The sequence below is a fragment of the Podarcis cretensis genome (assembly GCF_951804945.1).
Source record: "Podarcis cretensis genome assembly, chromosome: 4".
NCBI lineage: Eukaryota > Metazoa > Chordata > Lepidosauria > Squamata > Lacertidae > Podarcis > Podarcis cretensis.
The window spans coordinates 75,361,582-75,376,366 of NC_137173.1; the positions used below are offsets into that span (position 1 = coordinate 75,361,582).

Sequence of the window (14,785 nt, forward strand, 5' to 3'; positions counted from 1 at the left end):
GAAGTAAATACGCATGTACCAAGTGTATTGAGTTCCAAACATGGTGAAACCATTCTACTGATGAAATTAGGCAGGTTGATGAGAAGGTTCCTAAGAACTCTTGTGTAAGCTTTATGGGTAACTGGCTTGGATGAGATACTTCATATGTAGGAACTTTATGAGTTCCCTGGAAGAAGAACAGAGTATCTATAATAAACAAAATGTGGGATAGACTGAGGCTATGCTAATGTCAAAGTCCAAGACAAAATGTTGACAGATGGCGGTGGTTGTCCCACACATCATATTATGCTTTCTTTTATAAGGGAAGTATTTTGCTGTGCATCCAATTTGGCATTAAAATATTACATTGGAAGCAAGAAGCGCTGCTGGAAATATAAACCCAAATCTAATTGCAGGGGATGTTATATAAAGCACCCTGCCTTTATAAATGTGTAGGATTGTCTCATGAAAATCAGAGCAAGCGGTCAGGCTAATCAACGATTATAATGAATTGCATGTCTTCCAGAAGCAATTAGGGAAATTAAATTTTAATAAACAAATAAGCGCCAAAGTCCATACTTGCTTATGGTTCCTAATGAATTTTAGATGAACAAGGACTAACTGATGATTAAACTATGGATGAGCTTGTACTGGATTTAGGCATCTTACACAAATGTTACATTAAAGAAAAATCAAATCGATGTACTTGCATTTCTTTCCTAAGTGTATTCCTGAATTCAGTCAACCAACCCAATTTATTTTTTTAGGCTTCATACACACCATACATTTAAGGCATATTATTTCCCCAAAAAAGGCTTTTTCATTTTTAGAAAAAGGATGCTGGACTAGATGGGACCTTTGGTGTGATCCATCAGTACTACTGAATAAATTTGCTGTAATTCAAAGTTGTGTTCAAACCTGCAGGAAACAACGAAATGTATTTGTTTGTCCATTCGTTTTTTAAAAAAATCTTGCTAGTTAATTCCTTTGGGATTGGCAGTTTGGAATGTTTACTTCCACACTTTGTATCCAATTTTCTCCATAAAAAGGTAAAGGGACCCCTGACCATTAGGTCCAGTCGTGGCCGACTCTGGGGTTGCGGTTCTCATTCCGCTTTATTGGCCGAGGGAGCCGGCGTACAGCTTCCAGGTCATGTGGCCAGCATGACTAAGCCACTTCTGGCGAACCAGAGGAGCACACGGAAACGCTGTTTACCTTCCCGCCAGAGCGGTACCTATTTATCTACTTGCATTTTGACGTGCTTTCAAACTGCTAGGTTGGCAGGAGCAGGGACCGAGCAACGGGAGCTCACCCCGTCGTGGGGATTCGAATCACCAACCTTCTGATCGGCAAGCCCTAGGCTCTGTGGTTTAACCCACAGCGCCACCCGCGTCCCATCTTCCCCATAGCTTACATCTAACAAAGAAGTGTCTTTTTCAAGTTCCAGAGTCATATTGGTACTCAGAAGCTTACTGCCTCCAAGCCGTATATAAATTGTTGAAAGAAATAAAATTCCAGTTTCTCTGAATATACAGTCTGCCTTGGTAAAGGAGAAAATGGAATTCCCTGAAACTTCCAGTTGTTAGATGTTCCAAACAGCCAGTACCCTGGAGTTATGATTTGTGTTGTTCTGAGCATTCAAAGCAAGCTGCATTCTAGCTGCCTCAGAACTCCAAGGGGCCGTTGCTTCAGTGACTCATCCAGATGAGTTTCAGTCTTCTCAGGTCTTCTCTGAGATCAGACACATGAAGAAAGACCTGGAAAAAGCCCCTGCATACCAGAGTCCGGTTGAAGAACCAATACCATGTAGGTACATATATTCAGCGCTCCTCAATGGTCCACCAACATCACAGTGTTCCTGGCACATGTGATTGCAGATGCAGCAGACTTTCCCATTCCTACATCTCAAGGTGGGAAATGTAGAATTTGTCCTAAAATGATTGCATTGTTATGGCTGCGCATCACTATTTGCTCAGACTTTTGGGGATGTCCATAAGATATTGTACCTGAGTATCTAACTGTTGTCTTTTGTCTTTGTTTTTCTCCAGCATGCCTTCAGTTGCCCGCCTTGCCTGTACTCAAGCGAAAGCACCGCCCAGGCAGATTATGACTCCCTTCCTGTACGGTGGCTGTGCAAGTAGGTGCCTTTGTCTTGGCTCTTATTGGCTTGTTATGTGCATCTGCTCCACAGCCGGTGTCCAGTGGAGAATGTGGCATGTTGACAACATCATGGGCGGGAGCAGACCTGGCTTTGCAGGAATTGGGCTCTGGGTTGCCTGTTCTGCTCATAGAATTTCTATTAAGAAGATAAATGTTTTGTGCACAGCATTAGCTGATGATGAGTCCCTTCCCTCTGAAATAGTTATTGCTAAGGACTTCATGCCATTAGCCTCCATTGTGAATGCGGTGACCGTGTTTTGTATGGCCTTTCCATTATATAATGTTTCCAAGCCTGGAAAACATGGAGATTTACCTTTTTTCCACAGGAGTCATTCTGGACTTAGCTGCAGGAACATTTGTGCTCATTTTCGTTTCCTGGAATATGTATTCCATCCTAGCGAAGGAAGGAATGAAGCTCCCTGACGTTTTGGGATTGCCTCTCGTTCCAAAAGAGCAATGTGTTGGAGCTGCTATTTATGTGGGGTTCCTTGCTGCAGGTTCACAGCTCTTAAGTGGAATGCTTGTTCTTGGTGAAAAATATTTCTGGAGATTCAGGGAAAGAGTCACTTCCAAGGAAGAAAGTGAGAGCCCAGCTCTGAGGCTAAAGTGTAGGGAGGATGCCTCTACTATGAAACGTAAGTGTGAAGATCAACCCACTACTTTGGGGAGATATAGAAGGCATATGAAAATAGAATCTATGCCAGGCTCATCAGGGATGTGGCTAAGGAATGGCTCCAATCCTGGAACTGACTTTTTTAAATGCTGGCATGTGGCACTGTATAGATTTATTATCAAATTTGTTGGTTTTATCCATGGGTCGGCAAACTAAGGACCGTGGGCCGGATCAGGCTCAATAGCCTTCTAAATCCGGCCTGCAGATGGTCCGGGAATCGCGGTGTGGATTGTCAGCGCGTGGACTGCCAGCGCACGCATTCTTTCCCTCTCCCTCCCTCTCCCTCACACGGTGCCGCCGCCTCCTCCCTCCCTCCCTCCTTCTGGCTTCTCCCCGCCCTGCCTAGAGGAGGAAGGGGGCTGGGCTTTGTTGGTGACAGCCCCTTTCCAGAGCCCTTTCGCGCACCGCTCGTTGTCCCTCCGCCGCCGCCACCAGCCCCTGCCATTTGCAAGACACAGGAGCCGCAGTTGGCTGAGCACCCCTCTCAAGCTGCCACCATTTAAAGCAACCCCTCTCCGGAGCCCTTTCGCGTGCCGCTCATCGTCCCTCGTTCATCCCCCCACAAAAAAAAAATAGTCTGCCCCCCCCAAGTTTTGAGGGACAGTGGACCAGCCCACTGCTGAAAAAGTTTGAGGACCCTGGTTTTATCTTAACTTGTGCATATTCTGTTTGAATTTTTGTTTTACACCGAATGCTGTTACATCCCACCCTGGGATGATTGCAACATAGGATAAACTATAAATAGGGGAAATAAATGAAAAGTACCAAATTATTATATCTAGATATTGATTTCATGCTATATCATTTTTAGCAGTAAAAAGAATGCTATCTCATTGCACACTTCTGCGGGACTGCTTATTTTGCTGCAAGCTATATGTCTATTGTGCTTTACATTTCAAATTTTCTGCATTTCAGGAACTCTTTGTGCATTGTCTTGTGTATGCCATGGAACAAGTGCAAATCGCAAAAGGTTCTAGGGCATGCTTGTGTGTGTGTGTGTGTGTGTGTGCAGTCAATTTCACAGAGAATACTGGCGAAGCCTTTGAGGGCCTCTGGTGCTACTCCCAGCCTTGAACAGCGTGTTCAATGATAAGGGACACTCCATTTCAGAGGTCCAGAGTGACCTCAGCCTCTTCTACCTTTTGAGGCCCCCTAGGCACAATTAAAAAAATGAAAATGATGCCACACAAAAACAAAATAGGGCACACACAAAAGGAGTGATATATAATTTTATATGACGAAATATCAGTGAACACACACACAAAAAAACCCCAAGTCTTTTACCAAATCACATCTCTCCTTTGCTCAAATTTGCAACTCTCGGGTCTTCTTTTGAGAAAGCATCATCTAGTACAGGCATAGGCAAACTCCAGCCCTCCAGACGTTTGGGACTACAATTCCCATCATCCCTAGCTAACAGGACCAGCGGTCAGGGATGATAAGAACTGTAGTCCCAAATATCTGGAGGACCGGAGTTTGTCTATGCCTGATCTAGTATTTTGAAGGTCTCCTATCTACTACTTATAAGATCTTGCACCAGTCTGAATCTGAAAGTTAAGTGGAGAAAATGTTAACTTAGTGTATGTAGCTGAAATAATGGGATTGCAACTACAATGTGTGATTAGTACAATTAAGCTGAGATTCTTTGCCAACCATCTCTTATGGATGGTTTTTTTTTAATATTGTTTTTTTTAATGTGTATACCGCCTTGTGATATTTTATATGAAAGTGTGGTTTATCTTAATTGGTTGATTTAAAATGGGAAAGCTAATTTCTAGAAAATGCTCTATTTGGGGAACTTTATGCCTATTCGGGTACAGTGCTTTTAGTTAAATAGTTAGGATACATGTTGGAAATGAACTGCTCTGGAGCAGATTTCCAACCATGTTGGTGGGAATGTGTTCAAATGAAACCACATTGGATTCAGATGAATAGCATAATAGAATAGCAAAATCTTGGGCGATGGAATATATCTGTTGTATCATCTGTTTTTCTGCTTGGGTATGTAAAAGTACAGCTCCAACTAATGTTTACATTCAGCTAGGAAATGTACTAATTAGTGTTGCTGTCACATTTAGCCTTGCCAAACTAGGAGGAGTATAGCATCACCTTCAGGGGAAAGAGTGAGTTAAAGCATGTCTGAGCAAAACGTTTTACATAAAGAGAGGAAAGAGGGATTTGTCCCTGCAGTCTTTTTTCTGGTAAAGTTTTGAGCCATATTTTCCTCGGGGAAAGCAAACAACCTCTCCTCTTGAATGCAGTGGGACATATGAAGCAATATTTTTCACGAACAGCGCTGTGCCGTGTTAGAAAGCTTCATCCTAAAGAAACGCTTTTGTCTTCTCCAGAGGGTTGTTTAGACTGTAAACATCTTCATGCCATTAGTGACAGTGGTGGAAAATGAAGATGCCCGTGTCAAAATGTGCTGGGAGTTGTATCCAATTCTCTCTCTCTCTATATATATATATTAATTTTAAAATACAAAATTATAAAACATACCACACAATTTATCACAAATACATTCTTGTTGGACTTCCATCAGCTCCTCTGATAGTCCTCCGTCTTAGTCACTTCTTACGCATTTCCTAACTTAATATTGCCTTATATTAATAACATATCCTATCTCCTTTTTCATTTTTACAATATTTCTAATATTAATTCTTCACAGAGCTTCTTGCACACCTACAAACGTTGTCTGGTCGTCGCAAATACTTTTCAAATAGTCTGTAAATTTACTCCAGTCCTCAGTGAACTTCTGGTCCCGCCGGTTTCGGATCCTTCCTGTTAATTTGTCAAGTTCCGCATAGTCCATTAATTTCATTCTCCATTCTTCCATCGTTGGTAATTCTCCTTGTTTCCATTTTTGAGCCAAAAGTATTCTTGCTGCTGTTACTGCATATAAAAAAAAGCTTACATTCCTTTTTATTTATATCACTTCCCACAATGCCTAAGAGAAATGCTTCTGGTTCCTTTATAAATGTATATTTCAACATTTTTTTTAATTCATTATATACCATCTCCCAGAAGCATTTCACCTTTTTACACTCCCACCACATGTGATAATTTTTTTGCTAACTTCACTGGTGTAATGTACCATCTATACATCATTTTCATCACATTCTCTGAGTTGTATCCAATTCTTGGGTGTGGAAGATTCAGTGGGAAAGTAGTGCATCTTCCAAAAGAGACAGCTAAAGAAGTTGAAAAAGAGTGTTCCAGGAAACACTGCGCAATCTTTCCCTAGAAGCCTCTTCATGTCCATACGACCTTCTCTGCAATCTTCATGTTTGAGGAAAGATTATGGCCAAGGTCTTATAGATAGCCTTGCTTCCACCTTCTATCCCCACCCCTTTTAGTCCCTTGAGCTCATTCCACAGAATTCCACTGAAATGTTTTTTGCAATGCTCTTTATTTTTTCTCTGGAAATCCTTGTACGGCAGATTTGCTGGTTTTCTGCTTACTGGTCCACAATTATCCAGTTACCATGCATGCAGCATGGATTGACGAGACATGAGTGAAAATCCAGATACTGAGATGTCTTCTCCGACTTTCTAAATAAGAGGAAGGGCTGCAGATGGGGGGAAGATACATAAACCAGCAGTGTAAAGTGTGGGAATGTTGTAAATAGTAGGAGAGGATATATTGATTAAATATTATCCTTCCTCACTCACGCGAGTGAGCTAGTAGCAGAGCACATTCCCTTGCACGTTGCTGGAAGCTAGTTAATGGATTCCTTAGAACCATTTGAGTTACACAATCCAGCCTGGCTTTTCCAGATTGGATTGTTCCTGGAAAATCCCCTTTAGTTCCCTCTTAGAAACAATAATGACGCAGCAGTCTTCTTTTAAAAGTAATGATAAGGTTTACTCACACTCAGCTCACAGTATGATCCTGAAGGCAGGCTTTATCTGGTAGTTACAGTTACAGAGAAAAGTGTGGGCTCATTCTCTTGTGAGGGATGAGCCCCTGTGCTGCTGGCTGAGAGACAGCACACAGCAAAAGGCATCAACAGAGGCAAGAGAGAGATGGCTGCGTGACTAGCCCCTTTATAGGGTCTGCCAGGGTCACACCCATCTACCTGGTCACACGCAGGGGGAGGATGCTCCAGACCAGGTGTGACAGGAGGTCCTCCTGGCTGGGGCAACATTCCCCTGTGTGTCCACTCTGGGCAAACAGGAAATGTTGTATTTGACTGCTTCTTTGATGTTACATCGCACATAAAGAAGGCTTCAATTCCAACTCTTGACATGTCTTGTCTAAAAGAATATTAAGGAACAGGGTTCAGTGGTGACTGGGGCCTATTGAAACTAGTGGGGCGGAAAGCAGAGAATCCAACAGAGCCAATGACAGGCAGAGCCAGCTAATGCTAATTTTGACCTCACTTTCCAGCCCCCCAACTGAGACTAGGGAGGAGGAAGCTGAGAGCCAGAGCTATCCCTGACTGGATGTAAGAACACTGCTGTACCAATGGGCAGGTTGTGCCAGTCAAATACAGTCCAGGCTTTTTCTTCAGCCGAAACTCACCAGAACTCGGTTTCGGCACTTCTCAGGTGAGTGCCATTGCCATTATAAGAGAACAAGGGAAGCGTTCGTGGTGAGTTCCAGCACCTCTTTTTCTAGGAAAATAGGAAGTCCATAACTTATGTGGGGGTTACGTTCCAGGGATCGTGCCTAAAGCCAACACTGCAGATAGTCAAAGCCCGTTGGGTTCCATGGTGGGTGGGATTGCCAAAATCATTCCCCCCCCCAAAAAAAAACCCATTTACGACCCTTTAAAAATGCTATTTTATTTATTTGCTACACGCATAAAGCTGAATGCGCACAACTTAAATGTGCGTAAGTTGCAGGCTTACTGTATATACTGGGTATATACAGTGGTACCTCGGGTTACATACACTTCAGGTTACATACGCTTCAGGTTACACACTCCGCTAACCCAGAAATAGTGCTTCAGGTTAAGAACTTTGCTTCAGGATGAGAACAGAAATCGTGCTCCGGCAGCGTGGCAGCAGCAGGAGGCCCTATTAGCTAAAGTGGTGCTTCAGGTTAAGAACAGTTTCAGGTTAAGTACGGACCTCTGGAACGAATTAAGTACTTAACCCAAGGTACCACTGTAATATATTGGGGGAGTGGTGAGTGGGGCATGATAATGTTTTTTAAGTAGCTGCAGCCATATAATGCATTTATCCCTGACCTCAACATTCAAAACATACAAGGAGTCATGAAAAAGTTTAAGAGACTCTTCTTGTAGCTCATACATCTGTTCCAGAAATTGATAAACAATAGTAATTTAATACAGTGCTTGGGAAAGGTGTTAATATGCAGTTAAGATGTTCATTGAATGTTTATTTGGAAATACTCCAGGGTATTCCAGGAAAGTGTAAACCAGATTGCAGCAATGAATAACTGGCAAATTTAAACTTACAAGGAAAAGGAGACAGGCCATTCCTTTGCAATGTCAACTCATCTCCCATAAGCCCACATTTCTGTAGACATGTAAAAACAGCAGCAGGAGGTGTAAGTTTCCCACACTTCCTGTCTATCCCCTCTACACAAGTTCAAACACCTAAAGCTTTTATAAATTGGGTCTTTGTAGAGGCTCTGTTATGTAACTTTGGTGTAGAAAATTAAGTGGAATTTCAAATTTGAAACAGTCCCTTTAATGCTGTTACTTCCAATGGATTTGAAAAGCTAATTTACAGTGATAAATTTCTAGCCACTGCCTCGAGTGGCTCCAGGGAGCGTGGCTATAAATTAGCATGGTTAAGTGGGCAGGTCCTTTTGCTCTGAAACAAACAGTGCTGTGGTACATAAAGGATTTGGGGCAGATATGGTAATTGAGCTGTCTGTGAGGCCTCTGCAGATAAGTGGGAAAGGGAAAGATTGAGGATGCATCTGATAGCCCAAAGGTTTAAAGGAAATTAGATGTATATGAATTTGTTACTGTTTAAAAAACCACAAACCAATGTTAGATGAATAGTTTGCCTGAGCAGCTTTGTGCCAACTGTGGCAGACCTACTGCACACTGAACACAGGGACTTACTTCCGAGTAAGCATGCTTCATTACAACATTGCACCCGGTTTAAACATACACCCAGGGACCTCAGGGCAACTCACTTACTGAGCATTCATTCTGACTAGTTTTCAGGGAGGTTAGACAACACTGACTGTTCACTGAACAGCCATTCTGGCTGGTTGCGGGGAAGTTAGATGACACTGAGTTAAGCAAGTTCCTTGTCGCTTTCCTTTTTGCCCAAAAGTCTGTATTGGGACTGATGCGAAAGAAAGAGGGGGCTTTGCCCTGCCAGACTTAAAGCTGTACTATGAAGCCGCAGCTTTCTGCTGGCTAAAAGACTGGCTACTTCTCGAAGACACTGATGTACTGGACCTGGAAGGTTTTAACAACGCTTTTGGTTGGCATGCATACTTATGGTATGACAAGGTTAAGATCAATAAGGTCTTTAAGAACCATATTGTCAGGAAAGCAGTATTTAATGTCTGGACAAAATACTCATCGCTAAGAGCTGGAAAACTCAAGATCTACCCACACTGGAAGAGTGGCAGATGCAGCTGATGGATTATATGCAACTGGCCGAGATGACTGGTAGAATCCGAGACCTGGGAGAGGAGAGGGTTGAGGAAGACTGGAGGAAATTCAAGATTTATCTACAAAAATATTGTAATTTGGTTGAATGTTAAGAAGGATGCTAGATCATAAATAATTGCCCACCACTGAATTAGATCTGAATTTGACGATAAGTGAGATTAAGGAAAATACAAACTTTTTGGAGAACTGCTAGATTTTATTTAAATGAGCGGAGATAAGATTGCAAACAAGTGGGTAATTTGCTTGGAAAAACTTTTTGTAACGATGCAAGTGCGAGCGGGAGACGCGAGGGAGTCCAAAGAAGTGACGAAATTATGTTATGATATAAGTAATGTTGTTTAATATTTATGCATTTATATTCAAAAAAAATTAATAAATATGTATTAAAAAAAAACACAAAAGTCTGTATTGGGGTTTATTGCGCCAGACCTCCCAGTTGACTGCAATTGTGCAACATGCATTTGCTGCAATCTGATTGAATCACATGAGGAAATAGCAGCGATATAGAACAGTCTCTCTAATCTAACCTGAAAGAAGCTAGCATATCCTATTTTCTGTTTCTCCAGAAGGGCTGAAACGGACGTGATGCTGAAAGAAAGATCTCACCCTCTTATCAGGGTTGCTGGTTTTGATTGGAGTAACGGCCATGAGGGAGGAGTGGGGTGGGGTGGGGTTCGTTCTTTTCCCCATTGTAAAGTGCTCCCCGCCAAATCTGCTAAACCTGCTATGGGAGAAAAGGGTAACTTTATATCCCTCCCCCAAGTTGGTCTAAGAGCAACTGGGGGAATTCAGATCAGGGAAACGGTGTGGGGAAAAGGGTTACACATCACCTCCCTCAGCACCATGACTCTCGTAAAAATCAAACCCTCCCACATCTCATTTGAAGTATAGAGCGGAAAAACAGGAAGATCTTATCACAGCTCTCGCATCAAAATCTGTTTTGGCTCTGAGTCATATTTTGGAGGGGAAATCCAGAGGATTTAAACCATTACTCCCCCCCCCCCCCTTCACTAACTAACAGCATTAAGTGTTTTTCTTTGCTGTAGTTGGTTACACACAAATCTTTGAGGACTGTCAGTAGCAGTTAATCTTATTCTGGGGAAATCCTTTTATCACCTCATATTGTGCTTTGCTTTTAATTATTTTGTTTTTTGTTTGTAGCATTGTATTATTTCATAACCTCCAACATTCATCTGGTGAAAATAGGGGCGCCTTTAATAATAATAATAATAATACCCCAACCATCTGACTGGGTTTGCCCTAGCCACCCTGGGTGGCTTTCAACATATATAAAAACATAATAAAACATTAAACATTAAAGAAAGTTCCCTATACAGGGCTGCCTTCCAAGGCCTTCTGAAGGTTGCATAGTTACTTATCACTTTGGCTCAGTGGGGCCACATAACTCCATAACCTCCCTCATTTCTCCAATGAAAATAGGGACGTCCTAAGGGAAAGCGGGATATTCCGGGATCAAATCAGAAACAAGGACGGCCTCTGTAAATCCGGGAATGCCCCTGGAAAATAGGGACACTTAGAGGGTCTGTGTTTTACTATTGCTTTGAGCTGCTTGTGTGAAGTGATTAATAAACTTAATAAAGAATAAAACCCTGCTATTACTACTACCACTAATAGTAATCATAATGTGAAAGCATATCTGAACCCAAGGTGTGCTCAAGAAAGCTGGCACTGCTGGGCATTTTGCATATATATATATATATATATATATATATACACATGACAGGAAGAGGAGCAGGTTTGCTCAAGTGTGTTGCAGGTAGAAATGCTGTTTGTAATGAAGTGAGAGCAGTAGTTTACTTGCTCGAATTAACAAATAAGAAAGTTTTGAGAATTTAAATTCTAGATTAAAATTGATTACGTAATTGAGAAGGGGATTGTAACCAAAACACTGGGGCCTAATTTGCATGGTAGAGTGCCTGGTATCTGGTGGGCAATCTCATCCTTTATTTCCACCAAAGCACTCGTCAGGAGAGCTATGAGATTCAGGTGAGGATCAGATGCCTTGTTAATCCCAGCAGGTATATAACAGGAAGACCCAGCCTGCCCAGGTCACAAAAGGTTTACAAGGTTCAGTTATTGCAAAAGTTTTTCAGTGTTAATTTTATGCATTTTTAAAAATCACCATGGTATTTAACAATAATATCTTATGTTCTTTAAAGGAGAAATTGTGAATTGCAGAATTTTAAATACCCGTCATCATCCTTGGCTTGGCTTCACTCAGTTTTGTTTATAAGACTCTTCCATTTTCTTCTAGCTGTGAGGGTGGGGGATGGGGAGGGGCCTCACAAGAGATTAGCCTAGGGCCTTTCGTCATCTAAATCCGGCCCTGCTGTCCATGCTGGACTATTAAGGAACAATAGGCTATACTAGGACTGATGAACAACCGGTCCACATATCAATCTATGGTGTTTAGTTCAACGACCTGTTTCTCTGTAATCGGTTATTTGAGGACTTTTGGAATAATAATGATTGCAATTAGAAGAGCTCCTTGTTGTTGTTTTATTGCATGTCATTATTTATCTTCATTTAAGCTTGCGAAAACCTACCCATGTCACCTTAGATTGTTCTCTTCTCAGATTTTGAATAATGAGGTTTTATATTACCCTTTCCCAATCTTATATCCAAAAACTGCCTGCCCACACACTTCCTGTGTGCCCTTCGTCCTACACATAAGATTTATTATTGCCTGTTAACAATGGAAGCTGTTAAGTGCAGGCTTTAGAACAACCATTTTAAGTTGGGTCAAAATACCCATGGCTTCTAGCAGAATGAATTTACTGTCTTTTGCATAAATGGAACACCTTCTCATCAGATGTCAAAGAAATAAACAACTAATTGACTTTTAGAAGACACCTGAAGGCAGCCCTGTTTAAGGAACTTTTTAATGTTTGATTTTTTTATCGTGTTTTTAGTATTCTGTTGGGAGCAACCCAGAGTGGCTGGGGAAACCCAGCCAGATGGGCTGGGTATAATAAATAAATAAATAAATAAAGTCAGAGGGGGAAAGCCGAGAGTTTCTAAAAGGAGTTAACAGAAACTGAAGATAGGCAACTGAACTACTGAGATCAGGAGATCTTATACAGATCTTATACAGAAGGAGCTACTGAGATAAGGAGATCTTATACAGTATCATGCATGAATTTAAATACCCGAATAGGACCAGGAAAAATAAGCACCCTGGGAAGATAGGGTCCTAATTGTGCATTAAATCCTATATTTGAGAAGTCAGCAAGGGAAAGGTATCCAGAGGGAGAAAACCCCCTCACATTTAAGGTTTTATATATACCGTATTTTTCATCCCATAGGACGCTCCGTCCCATAGGACGCACCTAGTTTTTTGGGGGGGAAATAAAGGGGGGGGAAATTTCCTTTATTTCCCCCCCCAAAAGCAGGTCGGGGAAACCGAACCAGGTCGGGGAACGGCGCTGCGCCTCCCTGCTGTCCCCCAAGCTTGTGGGGCTGGCCGATGTCTGCCTCAGGCGGCAGGCTGCTATCCGCAGCGTGGGGAGCCCTGCGGGGAACTCCTGCAGGGCTCCCCACGCTGCGGATGTCTGCCCGGCGCGCGGGGCGCTCTGCTTCAGGGCGCCCCGGGCGGCAGGCTGCTATCCGCAGCGTGGGGAGCCCTGCGGAGAACTCCCACAGGGCTGCCTAGGCTGCAGATGTGTTCCCGAAGCCTGGAGAGCGAGAGGGGTCGGTGCGCATCGACCCCTCTCGCTCTCCAAGCTTCAGCGAAAGCCTGCATTCGCCCCATAGGACGCACCCAGATTTCCCCTTCATTTTTGGAGGGGAAAAAGTGCGTCCTATAGGGCGAAAAATACGGTATATATATATGGCCATTTTTCAGCTGGAACTCACCACATCTCAGTTATGGCACTTCTCAGGAGGGGGGTGGGGTGCAGTGCCACTACAGTTGTACCTTGGATCCTGAATGCCTTGAAAGTCTAACGTTTTGGCTCCCGAATGCTGCAAATCTGGAAGTGAGTATTCTGGTTTGCAAACGTTCTTTGGAACCCGAATGTCTGATGCGCCTTTCGCGCCTTCCAATTGGCTGCAAGAGCTTCCTGCAGCCAATCGGAAGCCGCACCTTGGTTTCCAAACGTTTTGGAAGTCGAATGGATTCCGTTCATCTTCTGAGGTACGACTGTATAAGAGAACAAGCATTCATGGTGAGTTCCAGAACCTCTTTTTTCTAGAAAAATAGCACTGTGTGTGTGTGTGTGTGTGTGTGTGTGTGTGTGGAGAAAGGGAAGTTCTTTTCTTTTTGTCACCACTGCAGAATCAAACCATCAACCAGAGAAACAACACACAAAGATATTCGCTTGCATATGGCCGGGTGAAATTAATGGACATTGCATAAGGACCCAGATGCACCTCTTGGGAGCTCCTTTCATTCAGCTGGACCTTGAGAAGGGGGGAAAAAGCACAGCGAGTTAAAGACATATAGATGTTTTCAAGCAGCGAAACAAAGAAATCAATACGAGAGGGTCCTAAGGGCTTTGTTCCGGGTAAATTCTGAACATACTTGGTTTTTGTCAAACCAGCATGCTAAGCACCCGGTGGCCTCTGGTATATTTGATAAAATGGTGCTGATTTGTCAGCAGATTGCCCAGTTCTTTTAAATACTGCCTTAGGAGCCACCGAATTGGATCAGGATTGTAACACTAGGGGAGGGGGAATAAACCTTTTCCTCTGAGCCAGGTTGCCTGTCAGCCCCCTCCAACTTACAGTTTGTCCCAGGAAGGAAAAGTACCCAATTTTTTCTCCACAGGGCAACCAGCACCTTGGCATTTAGATGGGGATAACTGTAGAGGGGGGGGGGATAGTCAAGCCCCTACTCCAGTGCTGTGGTTCTGATCCAGTTATAAAACACTAGCTGCTGTTTTCTTTTTTTAAATTACTTTTCAGAAACAAAACAGAACACATAGCTTAGTTGGTAGAGCATGAGACTCTTGTAATCTCATGTTGTGGGTTCGAGTCCTGTTGGGCAAAAGATTCCTGCATTGGACTAGAGGACCCTCAGGGTCCCTTGCAACTCTACCCTTCTCCGATTCTACCTTAGAACACCAAAGAGGCTTGATATAATTCTACGATTCTACAATTCTATATATAACAACTAAAAGGAAGATTATACCATTCAATTCCCGGAGGGGGGAGGGAGTGGCGAGGAAGCAAAACCAAGCCAGATCATTGTTGTTGTTTAGTTGTTTAGTCGTGTCCGACTCTTCGTGACCCCATGGACCAGAGCACGCCAGGCACTCCTGTCTTCCACTGCCTCCCACAGTTTGGTCAAACTTATGCTGGCAGCTTCAAGAACACTGTCCAACCATCTCGTCCTCTGTCGTCCC

General features: G+C 42.9%; 1 long non-coding RNA gene across 1 annotated transcript; it reads left to right on the forward strand.

The window, feature by feature from the left end:
- The first annotated feature begins 1,690 nt into the window (after positions 1-1,690).
- LOC307214460 lies at positions 1,691-2,717 on the forward strand. The gene is made up of 3 exons (XR_013838117.1): positions 1,691-1,785; positions 2,028-2,120; positions 2,637-2,717. It is a non-coding gene; the product is annotated as an uncharacterized lncRNA (long non-coding RNA).
- The last annotated feature ends 12,068 nt before the right edge of the window (positions 2,718-14,785 follow it).